The sequence below is a fragment of the Parasteatoda tepidariorum genome, chromosome 10 (genome assembly GCF_982258835.1).
Source record: "Parasteatoda tepidariorum strain Cologne lab strain chromosome 10, Ptep-v5.0, whole genome shotgun sequence".
Lineage (NCBI taxonomy): Eukaryota > Metazoa > Arthropoda > Arachnida > Araneae > Theridiidae > Parasteatoda > Parasteatoda tepidariorum.
In genome coordinates this window covers 33,857,709-33,873,727 of record NC_141764.1, presented here as the reverse complement: position 1 = coordinate 33,873,727, position 16,019 = coordinate 33,857,709, and the positions used below count along the sequence as shown (strand labels likewise).

The following is a 16,019-nucleotide window of genomic DNA, read 5'->3' as shown; positions in this document are numbered from 1 at the left end:
TTAGTCATTAACTGAATAATTTAGATTCAAGTGTTATATTAAAATGCTATTTATTATTGTTTTCTTTATCGAATGTAATAAATTTTGTGCAACAGTGCACTTGTTTTTTTATTGGATTATCTGTAGGCAATGATAACGATTGTTTGTACACATTAATTTGTTTTACTGCTTTTACTTTAATTCTTGAATGACAATTGGGTATAATATAAAAAAACACAACTACTTCCACTTAGTAGGAATAACATTTACCATGACGCAATGCTAAATTCTATGCCACTATCCACATAATCAATTATTAATCAAAAATCGAATATCAATTACTTTTCTTTATAATGCAATAAAATCTGGCGAGCAGCTATTTAAACCGATCAAGCACTTCGTTTGTTTATTTGTGGCTTGAAGTTAGGCTCGCAGAAAATGCCGTTCATGGGTTAAATTTAGTAGGAATAACACAACCTGTGACCTGCTATAGTATACCCAATTACTGATATATTTTGTTTCAACAACAACCGTTGCCATTGGCCCATAATAACATTTGGTGGAATGTTAATACTAAATGTGTAACTTATGTAACAATAAATATGTAATATTTTGGGTATGCAATATAAATAGTCACAAATCTCATAAATTCAGTAGAAATGTTGAAAAATACTTCAGAGATTAATGTAATAATTTCATATAAAATATGAACCTTTAAAGAAGAACAATTTGTTTTCTTAAATTTTTATACAAGAAATACTTTTGAAATATTATTTTTAAAGTCGTTAAATGTTTATTTTTTTCATTTTGTAATGGTTATAAGTTTTTCTTTTAAATCTCTGGCAAATATAGCAATTATTCTTTTAAAATTTATTAGTCTAACCATAATTGGTTATCCATTGGGACGCAACCACTAATCCCGGCCCACTTATTTTTCAATCCACAACCACTAATTTTGAGAATTTTTGAAATTTATTTCTTCAAAAAGCTGTTAGGAAACTCTTTAATTCTGGAAATTTTTAGGGTTATCAGCAGTATATTGGCAATATTGTACCAATTGTAATACAAAAGATCATCATTAGTTAAATTATTTCAATCTGTTGTTCGCAATTAAAATTATTAACCGATCACATCTCATAAAAACCAGGGGTTAGTGGTACAGTACTATAATTTATTTTATCATTTCTATTTTTTAATTATTTAATTTGACATTTCTTTAATCACTTCTTTCATTTAAAGTAAACTTTTTAAAGCATTAGGATATTAAAGTTGTTATGTTGTTTTTAAAAATCAGTTTAAGACTATGCCTTGAGCTTGTGAAAAAGTTAATTAAGATTTTAACAAATAGAAATTAGCATGAAGTAGTTTTTTTGTTAAATGTCGTGTTAATTATTTTCCCCTCTAAGGGAAACCAAAAATCTATCAAAATTTTTTAGTTTTACTTTGAAAATCAAATAGAATGGGATTTTGTCTAGAGAGTGGTCATAACGGCCAAGGCCAACAGGCTCGGCCTGAGCCCTAAGCCCTCAGACCGGGTCTGCTGCAGACTTGTTTGCTGTAAAAGTTTTCTGGGTCGGGCAAACTTGGACTCATGATAAAATATTAATTAACCCTTTTACTAATTTTAAACAAATGTTTGGTACAGTTATTAAGTACAATCAATGAAAAATTTATTAATTAATAGTGATAAAAGGTTTTAATGACTAATTTCCTTGTTTAGGCCGTGAAAGCCTAATAGTGAGACTGCAAAATTTGGCCTTTATCCCATGTACCTACATCTCGGGGGTACTTGGGGCTCTAAGCCTAAATAATTTTACATGTCTCGGGACGGGCTCGGATCTCCAAAAGCGAGCTCGGATTCATCTCTAGTTGCCTTCCCTTAGAATAAGTCAGAATTAAATGCTTTTCAAAGATGACACAGTGTCTTACAGAAAGTTTTGCATGGGGACAAATTAGCCTTAGGTGTTTGATTTGCCCTTATGAGTATGATTAATGACAATATCCAGTGAAGCATAAAAACATTTTTAATAGTTTTATACAAAAAAATAGTTTCAAAAGCACAATAGGAAGTATATATATTTTTATAGAAATAAATAAAATGAGAAAGCTTATAATAAAATTAGTATATATGAACTTAAGATTGATATATTGTCAAACATATTAGATATAGAACGTTATGTTTTACCTCTTGAATATTTTAAATATTGTTTTCTGTTGTTAAAGTAAGCTCTGGATTTATATTTCCTGTAAGAAATTTGTTAAAGTTGGCTTTCAAATATTTCATAATTAAAAAAAAAGGAAAAAAAAACTATTGCATTTGAATATTTTATTTGTTATTTAATAAGTTGTTTTCTGCACAAAAATATAAGTTCACAATGAGAAAATAATATTAAAATTATGAAACTTAGCATTGATATTTTTAATTATAAGTATGTTACATATGGCTATCAAACTTTGCATAACATATAAACTATTGCTGTTCAATAATTTATTAGTCAGAATGTGGTTTGATGTAGCTTATTTTATTCAGAAACAAAAGTTCAAAATAATTTTTAGTGTTTACAACTATTCTATCTCAATAATAACAAGCCATGCAAAAGCTTTAACGCTAGTTTTAAAATATTTTCAATAGCAAATAGGAATGCAGTACTCAGAAATTTTCTCATCAAATATGACAAAAATCCAGTCTTCAAGCACTTAGTGGGAAATTTAAATCAATTTTAATTCAATTAACATATGTATTATTAGAAAGAAAAATATCCATAAGGTTTCTAGCAACTAATAAGTGGAACCTGAGCACCTGAAAATACAATCAATCCTTTATCAAAAGTTATTTAAGGTTCTAATATTTTTTTCGTGCTCTGCCCTTAATTTCCTTCTTAACTTTTTATTTCACTCTTTGATTAAATTGTGTAATTGAGAGACAAAGTATGTAAAATATTCTTATTGTAACATCATATGAAATTTCACTTAATTTGGGAATTGAAATTGTCTCCATATTTTCTGCTGATCCTTTACCATGCAACATTATTGCTTCCCTATGGTGCTAACTGGTTTTTCCCTATCCTTACTTTAAAATAAATCAATAGAAAAATAGAATGTGGCGGTGAAAATATGTAATTTTTGACAGTGACCATGCTTTAAGGTAAGGAAGAAAAAAAAAAGTGATTGTTTGGTCTAATTTTCATTTTTTTAGTTTTTATCAAAACTAATTCAATTTTAAAAAACTAATTCATTTGCGTTTCCGCAAACATAGGATTTTTTTTTCTTTTAATTATTGTTTCTGTCACAGGAAGTTAATAATTAAATAGAATCCCTCTCAAATTCCCTACTTTTCTAGTTTTACTTTTTATTTTGTTTATCTGCATACCATTTTGACAGCATGATGGGTTCAATTTGAATCTTCCGTTTCTGCTTTTGTCACATTAGTTCCAATGTAATGAACGATGCTATTTTTGAAACGATTGTTGCAAAACTATTCATAAGGCTTGTGAAAATTTTCACTTTCTACTTACAACTTAATTAAGAAATAATATTACGCGAAACAAAAAAGTTTTCTGTGAGTTATTTCTGGGTTTAAGTTTATTTATAATCCTATCTATTATTTAAATACAAAACTGCATATAATTGGCAGAATCTGATATAATCAATTATTCTATAAGTTTTTACTCATGGTGTTATTTAAATTTTAATTTGAGTATCTAAGAGCTAAAATCGTTTTGTGGACGTAGTTCTGACTCTAATTGCGTAGATTTTAGTGTTCTTAAAGTGTAAAAATACACGGAACAATAATAATTAATTTTGATATGATATAGTATAATATAAACAATGATATATAACTATAATATATAATAATACGTTGCCCTAAAACTTTATGAATTGACAATTTTTGAATTTTATGTCGCCTGTTTTGATAAGTTAACTATGTTGATTTTATTAACTATTCTCAAAGTGGAAAAATGTATGGAACTATAATTTAAATACCTAGCACTGAAACTTTATTATGAGCTAACAATTTTTGAATTTAGTTTTGACTGTCTTGTAAGATATACTTCATATATTTTAATATTCTCTACGTGGAAAAATATATAGAATTTCAACACGTTGCGCTAAAACTTTATTACAGATTATTTTTGAACTTATTTGTTTTCCCTGTGTTAATAAGTATATACTGCCGTTGGTTTTAGAAGTGTTTAACAAATATGGGAAATATATGAAACTATAATTATAACACACTATTGCTTCACCTGCGATGTAAATTATAGTTGAGAAATATTGGCAGCATTAAATTTAATATTTTTAAAGCGGAAAGCATCCGTGGAAAATAATTCATGCTATGTTATAATGCAACTGTTATTTAGTTCTGTAATTTTTTTCCTTTTGTGCCTGAAGATATATATTAACTGTATTTTATTCAGTATAAATTAAAAGTTAAATTACAGTGGAATTCATTTTTAACTAAAATCTGTTATATAAGCGTTAATTGTTTTTGTTTTTTTTAAATTAACATGTCCTATTCTAAAATGTAAATGATTATTTCTCATTAAATAGAGCTAGAGTGGTAGTTTATAGATGTTATGTAATTATTTATTGCATCGTTTTTCTAATGTCTAATGAATTATTTTACTGGGACTACCAATGTATTTTTTTTCTCTCTTTTAGTCTGGGTACGTGTGTATTCAAATAAACTTTTTGGGAATTTTAAAACTAAAATTGTTGTAAAGTAAGAAAAAAGAAAACTTTGATTCTATGTTTATTGATTACCACTCTTCAATGATTGATACAAGACAGCCTGTGCTTGACTGGCAGTAAACATGTTCAATATGAATTTGCGCCTTCTAATGTGCTTGCTTTTTTTTAAAACCTAAACTTCGACAAGAATTTTTTGGCTAAAAATGTAGCTGTGACTATGAAAAGCATAACTTAATGATGAAATTAAATACGAGTTAGAAATGTGATATGGAAGTGCGTTTCAATATTTAATTCTATCAAGCAACAAAAATTCTGCCAAAAACCGCATTAAAAAAAAATGACTCCTTTCCCTTATAGACAAGCTGGATAGGGGTACGCTTGCCCTTTTTAAAGCTTCGCTATTATATTAATAACGAGATAATTTCATTACAATAGCCGTGTTTATCTATCCTTAAAGTATAAATAATGTTGCAAAATGCAACAGCAATAGAGGATGAGTAATTATTAGCGGGTGGCTTTTTCGCAAGCGCTCAGCAATCTCCTTTGTGTAAGATAAGAGAGATAAGTTTTCAATTATGTTATGCTTTATTTAGTTTTACCATAATCACGAAAAAGTGATATTTTATTGCATAACGTGCTTTTGGTTTTTAATCGCCACTTTATATTAAAATTTCCAGAGTTTTTCTCATCAGTTCAAGTGTCCTTCACTTACGGTGAATCTTTAAAGCATATTCAAGTACTGAATTTTCAATAAAGGCTTAAAATTCCCAAAATATTATTATAATTTTTACCTTTCCAGCATGAGATTCCAGTTTTTGAATAATTACTTAACATATATTTAACCATTAAATTTGATACTACTATGTTGTTGTTTTACACCTGTTGCGGAGGAGACCTATTTCGAATAATGAAGTAATTTAAAAAAAATAATTTTAAATTTCATCCAATTTTTTTTAATTAGCATAAAAAAATATTTTAAGAATTTATAAAAAAAAAATCAAGTTTGCAAGATGATGCTCTGAATGGTACAGTTTAAATCCATATTATGAAACAAACTTAGTAAGTAAACTGATCCTCAAATTTAACTTATTTTTAATTTATCTTAATGATTTTTAAAATCTAATTTTTTATATTTAAATCTCTTCGTTACGAAATTAAATCTTATCTAGTTTTGTTCATTTGTTTGCTTTGGAGGCCACGATTTATTTAGTTATTATTTTGTAAAAACCTCTTACTATTTCGTGCATCGTAATTCATGCTAATATGTAAAGGCTACGTTTTGCAGATAGAACTTTATGCGTATAAGGGCACGTTTTGCAAACACATAGAAGCTTAAGTTGTATTGTAATAAAGAATGAAGAGAAGAAGAAAATGTTGAATTTTCGTTGATGAATAACTTATTCAGTTAGCTAGTATCATCTCTGTCTCATGAAAGTTTTACAATTTTGCAGTCGCAGTATGAGCTATAAGCAAGGGCATAATTTTGCAATATGTGCAATGGCGTGATGTAGTACATACTTGGATAATATAAGCTGCAATGAACTCTATACTGATGCAACAAGCGAACTTCTAATATACTATTGATATTTTAATTTAACGAAGAAAATCCACCTCAATTGCATCTAATATTTTATTCAATCTGTTTTCTTTCTGCTTGGTTCTAGGCTTGAAAAAGTTGTTAAAAAGGGCACATTCTACCAAATTTTCCCATGAGAATTCACCCAAGTGCCATCAAATCCTATCATTTGCTAACATCTTTACCGAACGGAAATCCAAGTTGCCTGTGCCTCAAAAAACCTTCCTTTCCATCTGGAAGTAGCTTCTGGTTTTCTAGTGAATGAGTCACTGTTATCTCTAGTTTCAACCCTGCAAGATCCTTTTTAAAAACCACCCACCGATAAAGCATCCGTCCTCTCTCCTGGAAATAAGAACCCGTCCCTTTTTCCTGTGTGGGAGAGGGTGAATCATCCATCGATTCTTGAGATTCTTTCCGTTTCGAAGATACTCTCTGCTGCTCTTCCTTTGGCTCTTTCCTGTTTTCTAAGAAGTTTATTTGATATTCTTGTGAAATCTCATGTTTTGGTCAGTAGAAAGCATAAATGACCGCTGCGCGATTTCCTTTGCACCACAGAAGCAGAATTTTTTTTTTCATTCATTAAATGTTATTGTATTAAGGATTAAGTTTTCGATTTTAGTACACTTTTTACAATATACATGTTTTGAATATAAATATCTGCTAAACTATCTGAAAGAAAACACAAATAATTAAGATCAAAAGGATAAAACTTCTTTGAAAAAAACGCGCTAAGAAGCAGCAGAAATTTCAGAAAAAAGTATCAATACAAAACAAATGAAATAAAATAAAAATAAAAATATGACCACCGAAGCCGACGTCTTCAGGGGGTACCGGCCCCGGTAGCCATTAAAAACAAAACCATTTCTATTTGAGGGAGAAGCAAAAGCTTAAAATATCTCCCTCAGTACCCCGATGGTTTTGTATAGAGGTTCAGGAAAAACAAGATACATTCAAAAGAATAAACAAATTACGAAAAGAAAATCAATAAAAATCATCAGAAAATTAAAAACTCACAGTCACAGGTCAAGAATCAACTTCAAAAGCAAGTGGAGGAAAAGAAAACACTAAAAACTGAAAAACAACGCCCCCTATAATAATGCGCAGTAGAAGTTTAAAACTGAGGGAGACTGAGGGGGATATTTTAAGCTTTTGCTTCTCCCTCAAATAGAAATGGTTTTGTTTTTAATGGCTACCGGGGCCGGTACCCCCTGAAGACGTCGGCTTCGGTGGTCATATTTTTATTTTTATTTTATTTTATTTGTTTTGTATCTGCTAAACTAGTAACTTTTTCTCTCTGCGACGAAGTAAATTTGAGAAATAATATAAATAGCTGTTGAAATTAAAAATTCCTTAATATTTATGTTTATGTTAAATACTTGCAACAAACTGATTATCGAGGATGACTGTAGCAGGGTGCGTAGCGTTTTTAAAAAGTGCTTAAAGGTGCTTATTTTCGTTTTTAAAAGCCCTTAAAGGTGCTTTTTTCATTGGGTGTTTTTAAAAAGTGCTTAATTTTCCCTTTTCTAAAATGAGATTTTTCCTTTACCATGTTGATTTTCGCTACGAATTATGCAGAAAGACACTTTTCACGTTGTTCAAATCAGCGTTTTCACAATTAATTCAACCCCAATCAATTTCGGCTCATCGTCAGTCCGTAGCGCATGAAAACGCCATTCGATTTACACGATTCAAAAATTTTGGCAGGTGTCAAAACAATGCCAAAAGGTTTTTTTCTTTTGACAAGACGATTGAAACCAGATAAAACCTTCAATTGTCAAAAACTTTCCAACCCTACCTAATTATGAATTTTTTTAAAGTGCTTAAAAATATTATTTGAGTGCTTGAAAAGTGCTTAAAAGGTGCTTATTTTTTGTTGAATAATTTGGCTACGCATCCTGTATAGGTTTCAGGACCCTCCAAACCTCTTAATCATGCATTCTCCTTGTATTATCTTGCACCTAATATAGTTGATGTAACATCGGTTAAAATAATTAATATTTAAAACTTGAGAATTGACAAAGAGCTTGGTATCTGAAAATATGTAGGATGCGTTTTTGAAATTTATTTTATAAATATAGTTTGTAATAATGCTTCCATTTTATTTTATATTTTATTTTACTACTGGTGTTGAACAGTCGACCCAATTTTGAGTTAACGTCTGTAAATGCTCAACTCCGTAGCCTTGTAACTTTGAACCCAATCCGAAAAACAAAGCAACTCCTGGAACGAGCATTGGGACAAACTAGCCTTCGTGGAGGACTTTACTTGGAACCATCCCGCATTTGTGTTACTTGGAGAAGAAGACTTCCAACAGTTACCCCAACGGCAAGGGGATTCTAACAAAGCCTCCTAGAGGACTTCTCTAGGAGGCTTTGATTCTAACCCATGATCCGTCTACCACTGAGGATATTTTACGCCAGCTCTGTGGTCGGTGCGAGCCGGGCGCGGAATTCGTATCAACTAGCCACCGTTGGAACTCGAACCTGGATCACCTACTCAGCAAATTGCCCATCTTATGTGAATATAGGTAACAGGAACCCCAAACCCCCAAATTTTGTTTTCTTCTTTTATTTAATAGAGGCCAAATGTAGTTGATATAACATTGATTAAAATTACTAATGTTTAAAACTTAAGGATTAACAAATATGATGTCGTATGCGATTTTGAAATTTATTTTATGTAGTCAGTAATAATGCTTCCATTTATAAAAAATATGATTAATATCCTTTTTTTCAAAAATGATAATGCACTTTGAGATGCGTTGGAATGTAACTCTTGTACGCCACTAAGCACCGATATTTTATCTTCCCCACACTGTGGTATCCGAATCGAAATAAATGTTTAATTCTGATAAGAGCTCCAGGCTTAAATGTTTTTACTTTTTTCTCCCGACTGATTAATTTTAGGTGTAGTGAGCTATTTTTTATTTTTATGTACCCGGATTAATGCGAACATAAACATCATAATTGAAGCGGCAGTTGTCTCTTAATACTTAATATTTGAAAACGTTTCGTGAATTTCCAACTATCGAAAACTGAAGAACCCGACTGTAAAAGTGAAAGCATATTTATCTTCAAAACCTTGTCAACATTGTGTGCTTTACCTGTATGACTCATCCCAAGTCATTGTTAACGCAAGCGTTTAGTTTTGTGCGATTATTTCCTTGTCGCAAGCTGCAGTTTACTCAGTGGAAATAATTCCCACGGAGTTGCATCTGGAATAGAGGAATCGTCCACGTTGAAAATTCTAACCTAGCCAGAGTTGCGTAACTATCTTCGATGTTCGACAACATCATTGCATGCGGGTGGCTCGACCGTGTCAAATAGATGAGTCATCTTACGCATGGGCATCTCAAATCTGTTTTAGCACACGGAAATAAAAGATTTTGATATCTGTATTGTTATGGCGCCAAATGTATCGCTACGATGCAAAGTTCCTGTCATTGGCGGCGTAGTGGCGGATAAAAATCTGATATTAAATTTTTTTTGTTTGTTTTTCTTTTTTTTTATGTTTACATGCGTCATCTTTCTGATATTAATCACCTGCTATTGTGAAATTCATAGCTATTTATTCAGTTAGTGAAATTACGATGTGATACCCAAGAATTCGCAATGAAAAAAAGTATATATATGGAGTTGATTGAAAGACATTTATAAAACTAATCTTACCACTTGCATTTTCTTCTTGAAATATAAATCGTGGCCAAGATCGGCAAGATATTTAAAATCAACGCGTTAAGGGGTTAAACCGGGCTAAATAATTGAGTTTTCAAAGGCAGCAATGATATAAAATTAATTTAATTTCTCCCGTACTAAACTAACAGAGTTTACTGAATTTTCTGAAGAGGTCAGATACTTATAAAACAAGAAAAAAAAAACCTAACAAATAGTAAAACTAATATTAAAATAATGTATATGTCACGGTGAAAGGTCGAAATCGGTGGTTGTTGACTTTCACCGGTGAATGTCGACAAACACCAAATACGTCGGTGAAAGATCGAATATTTCATTACATTCTTGTACATTCGGACCCTCACCGGTGTATGTCGACAATCACAGATATGCTTTGGTGAATGTCCGAAATATTTATCACATTCGATTTAATATGAATTTATTCGTGGATATAATTACATTTATTCGATATTTTAACCCTGCACTGATGTTTTGTTAAGGTTAAGTGCCACTGCCCGGTATACATTTGCCCGGTATACCCTACCCTATACTGATGTTTTTTTAAGATTAAGTGCCACTGCCCGGTATACATTAGCCCGGTATACCTTACACTGATGTTTTTTTAAAGTTAAGTGCCATTGCCCGGTATATATTTGCCCGATACTCCAAACACTGATGTTTCTTCTAATCTATCGTCAGTATAATATAGAATAAATATAAATAAAATATTAATATATATAATATATAAATAAAATATTAATATATAAATAAAATATAAATATATATAAATAAAATATAGAATAAATATAAATATATCAAACAAATATAATAATATTAATGAATAAATTAATATAAAATTGGATATAACAAATATTTCGGACATTCACCAAAGCGACTACGTGAATGTCGACATTCTCCATATACCTACATAAAAATATTTCATAAGCTCGAAAATATTTTTCTCTTTCTGAAAAATTTTAAATTTTTCTACTGATGGCTACAAAATTTGATATTAATATTATCGATTGTGTAAATCCATCGCTATTCACTTTTATTTCTGCAATAAATACTTGAACTATATCTATGTTTAAAATCGTTTTATGATTGAGGAAAGTAACCCTTGGATGCAGTGACTCAGATTCGACACTGGTGCCCCTTATAATATATATATATATATATATATATATATATATATATATTCGAACATTCTAATTACAAACAAAAGTATATTTTGGTATTTTTCAATTCTAAAAAACAGTCTAATAGTTATTAAAAAAAAATCTGTTAGATTATCGGAATTATATTTTTACTAAAATATAAAATCCAAAAAAGGTAGTTTTTAAAAGTTTTTTTTTCTTCATTCATATTCAAAAATTTTTCAATAAATGAGTTTGAATATTAACGAAATTTAAATGATGAGTAAACTGTTTTTCTTAGATCTAAATAACTGAAAATTAATGCAAATTTAAAATATTATTGTTTGGAAGTGAGCAGCCGTGTTTAGAAGATTTTACCTTTGATGCAGAAAAATTCACCGGTGTTTCATGCTGTATTTCATAACTATAAATAATTAAAATGATCAACATAATATTTTTCACTTATTTTTACCTAAATTAATGCAAAATAATGTAAAAAGTATGAGAATTATGTTTGAAAAATGCGTTTATTAAAAATTCTTCGTCTAAGGGTTAAATCTATTTCGAATTAAAATTTCGACTTAATTTGTTATAGTTACATTTAATTGTCAAAATTTAATTAAACAATTTATTTTCAATATTCTATGCAACTTCACAGCTATTTTTTATGTAAAAGGCAGATATATAAAATTTTCTAAAGCTCCTAGGCCAGGGATGGCGAACCAATGGCACGCGTGCCACTTATGGCACGAGACACAATATTTTGGGCACGCCACCGATCACAAAGTTCACTATGAAGCATATTAACAATTCAATTAAAATTCACAAAAAAAGAACAATTAATGCCAAAAAGTAATTAATAACCATAAATTACAAGCGAACAATAAATAACTAGTATAAAAAATTAACAGTTCTGCTTAAACTAGCATTTTATAACCCTAATATATGCTATTTGTCATCTAATCTGCAACAACAGAAGTCACACTTATGTTACTTTAAGTTGAATTACGCGTATAACTGAGACATTGCAAAAAAAATTTTTTTCGTAGTAAATAAAGAGTTTTGAGTTGATAGTATTTAGTATTATTATTTACCCAATAATCACGAAGTCAAAACTATTTGTCGGCACGTCTATGACCTCATTAAAATACATTTTAGAAAAAATGGCACGTTGGTGCATGAAGGTTCGCCACCCCTGTCCTAGGCCGTAGGTTATGCAGTTGTTAGGTTAAATGATATGTAAGTACTGCATGTAAATAACACTATTGGAATTCCTTATTTTAACCCTTTTTAGTCTAGTAAGAAAAAAAATGTATTTTGTTTTAAAATTATTAATCAGATGAAAGATAAAGTGAATCATGATGGTGGATTTATATACTCAGTGGACGACTTCGTAAAAATGTAATTTATTAAAGTTTTTTTCAATTCGCTTAGCCTAAATAGTAGCACAACAATGGTTATTTCCAGCCTGTAATTCATGATAATTAAAATTCGTTTGATAGGTGGACAGTTATGAGTTATCCTGTCTTTATCTAACGTTAAGTAAAATATTGTTTCTTTGAATTCCTTCAAGTACTTATTCCTATAAAATTAAATCACGGAAGAAAAGCATCTGACTAAAAATTCCGGAAAAAAGAGCTCCGGAAAAAAAAAGCCTCTCATTTACTATTTTTTAAATATTCGTCCCAATTCGTTAAACCTAAGTTTAATGTCATTCAATAATTGTACGAACGTAATTAGATATTTTTTATAAATTAATTAATATACAGAAATTAATTTGAAGTTAAATTAAATAAACTTTTAATATTTAATGTAATTATATATTATAGAATGAAATTTCGGGGGTAAATCTTTTGACGAGTTGAAAGCCATAAGCATTAAAAATGATAAATTATTTCAGTTTAATACAATTTTCAATAAAATATCTAGTTGAAAAAGTGATATCCGTAAACTATTATTATATCGAAATAGTATAATAGGTATAATTATTGAAATTAAGAACAATTTTAAATTAATATAGTCCTAATCATTTTGTTAAATAGTTTCAAGTTAGGAAAATCTTTTCTGTATAAACTTTAAGGTAATCCTTAATTAATAAAAAATTTTTTGAAGGAAAAAAAAAGAACAACTAAATTCATTCGAATAAATACTTAATTTCATTACATTTTGTCACAAAAACCCGAATTGAATCGTTTAAATTTAAACAAGAGTTATTGAGAGGCTATTTTTTTCCGGTGTTCTTCTTTCCATCTACCTCTAAAAGTGTATATGTAAGACAACAAAGAGTAAATATGAGTTTTAAAAATATGCTTTTGAATAAATTGTACCATTTTGCATTTGATTGATTGAATGTATGGTTTTATCGCATAGTCGTCGTATATGCACCAAACTGGAAGTAAACTCATGAAAATGCCTGTTAGAAATGAAATTTATTGCTAAAGCAAAGGGTCGTGTATCTCGTATTTGTTTTTAAAGAAGCTGTTGCATTAGAAGATCCAAACTACATCTTTTGTTGTAACTTACACGCTCTGTTGGGCATGACCAGTAATCCCTTGAACATGTATTTTAAACTGTGCGATGCATCATGTACAGTATCAACTTTATACATCACGTATTTTGTTAACTTTTGGGAGTAAATGTAAGATGCATAGTGATATTATAATTTCAAAAAAATTTTTTCTTAAAATATACAGTTATAGTTTAGATCAAGTTTTCAGAGATGCCAACTTGCTCCGGACAGCAAATATGTATTTTAAAGTGGTAGTTTATCAATTGTGATTCTTGGTTTAATAAATTCAAATTAGTAGATTTTTATCCACCACTATTTCTAAATAATTCGTAGGCTTATGTAATTCACCACTTTATAGTATTTATGTCATGCTATTTCTTTTAAAAAGCAAGCAAAAATAGTCAAATATATGCAAAATTTACTTTGTAGTTATTTACCGTTTTTTTAAAATTATTTTGGCGTGTCCGGAGCAGTTGACATCTCCGAGTTTATATTTTTAAGTTATGCACTAGGACTAAGTTATGTTCAACCTGTTGATTTAAATGACAAATACTTAAATTATTATTTTTTTCCGTTTTTCTTACAGATAACGTCATTGTAATATTGGAACTAATGCAAAATGTTGTATGTTTATGAAATGAACAGAAAGAGATAGGGAAGCCTGTGCCTGTAACAGAATATATCCATTTATGATGTTCGAATTTAAGGAAATCGTTCAAAATTTTTTATGCACTAAATAGCCGATTTTGGTTTATTTACTGCTCGGCGTAAATGACCTCAATGACAGAGAGAAAGAAAAAATGATAAACACATATTTCAAAACAATGAATGAAACCAGGTAATCAATAGTATGATTTATAAAATCATATTTTTTTCCTGCGCTGGTTTCACGTTCTTTCATCAGAAACCTTCCTTTTGTTTTCAGCTCAAAATATCATCTGTGTCGGTCTATTATTGACTCTTGAAATGAGCACGGAATCTAATCGTTGGCCGGTGTTCACGTGATCAACCATCGAGCGACCTTTTTTTTCGCGATGACTCACCGTTTGCGTCTATTTTTGATGAAGCCCCGTTTTAGGAAAAATGTCCGAGGTTGGTGAATTTCTGTGGAAATAGGCAAAAAGATACTTTATTTGGTACTAATATAGCAAATGTGTTAAGTATTTTTGCTCTCTAATAATTTTATAGCCATGAGAATGACTCAGCGCCATCTCATATTTTATTTATGATTAATAGATTACAGTGTCTTTGAAGTATTTTTAGGATTTTTTTTATCTATTTAATTGATTAACTATGTATTCAGATTACACTTTGAAACTGATTAAAAAAAAAGACCACTTCAACTTATCTTTATAACTTTAAAAAATATATATCATAATTGTGATTCAAAACCATATTTTTGTGTGCTCATTTGAAATAGATGAATTTAAAAGAAAGCTAGATGAATTTGCATTTTATTTATTGTCTATAAATCTTAATTTATCTAATACTTAAATAAGGAATTTTTCAGGGAATTACGGATTCCACGTTATTTTCCCTCCTTTTTCCTATTGTTTTTTCGTTTCACTTAGAACTCGCGATATTGGCGCATTTTACGTTGCAGCTCTCGTACCATTTACAATATTCTACATTCAATTTAATACTGTTTGGAAATTGCAACCTTTAGAAATATTAGAAGGGATCTAAATTGCTGTATATTAATTAAAAGATTTATTTTTTTAGAGAGCGATTGCGTTTTCGATAGCTATCATGTGCAACTGATAGCTAGTTTGAAAATTCGTTAACATATGATTTTAACATTCCTTTAAGATAATTTCACTCACAATAAAATGCATATTTAGTATAATAAACCTTTAAACTCTATTGATCGAAAAAGGTTAAAAACTCTCTTAAGGATTTAAAATGTTTTTTTTTTCATATATAAATTTTTTTTAACAATAAAGAGTTTTTCTTCGTATGTATATTTCTTTTTTAGGTTTGCATCGTTTTTTAAAAGCATTAAACGATATTTGAATATTAAATTTCGAATTGTTTTCATAGTTATAAACAGTAAAAAATACAGTTTATTAAAATTTAAAATTAGCATTTTTTTTCCCCCTGAACTTCAAAATAATTTTTCGAGAAAAATATTTTGTTAAAATAATTATAGAATTAAAGTTTTTCTTTGTAGTATTAGTATATTAATTTTTATATATTATATATTTTATAGCTATGTTATGCTGTACTGCAAAATAAATATTACAGTATTTATTATGAAGACCCAGTGTATAAAAATGTTTAAACTCATTAACCTTTTAACGCAGACTTTTTATTTAGCAATTTTATTACTTTTTTCATTATTTTGTATTAATTTAAGCCGAAATAAGTATTAAAAAAAAGTGATATATTTAGCATTTTAATGGTTAAGAAGTATAGCATGAAACATGTCTTTTTCTGCGTTAAAGGTAAAATGTTTC

General features: G+C 29.2%; 1 protein-coding gene across 2 annotated transcripts in view; it reads left to right on the top strand.

The window, feature by feature from the left end:
* LOC107450937 (uncharacterized) overlaps positions 1 to 16,019 on the top strand; it is a 67,993-nt gene that overhangs the window by 1,133 nt on the left and 50,841 nt on the right. The window contains exon 2 of one of the 2 annotated variants that reach the window (XM_071184518.2): positions 14,150 to 14,401. The exons of the other annotated variant lie outside the window; for it this stretch is intronic. The gene's annotated coding sequence lies outside the window, so the exon portion shown is untranslated. The remainder of the gene's footprint in view (positions 1 to 14,149; positions 14,402 to 16,019) is intronic. 2 annotated transcript variants of the gene reach the window in all.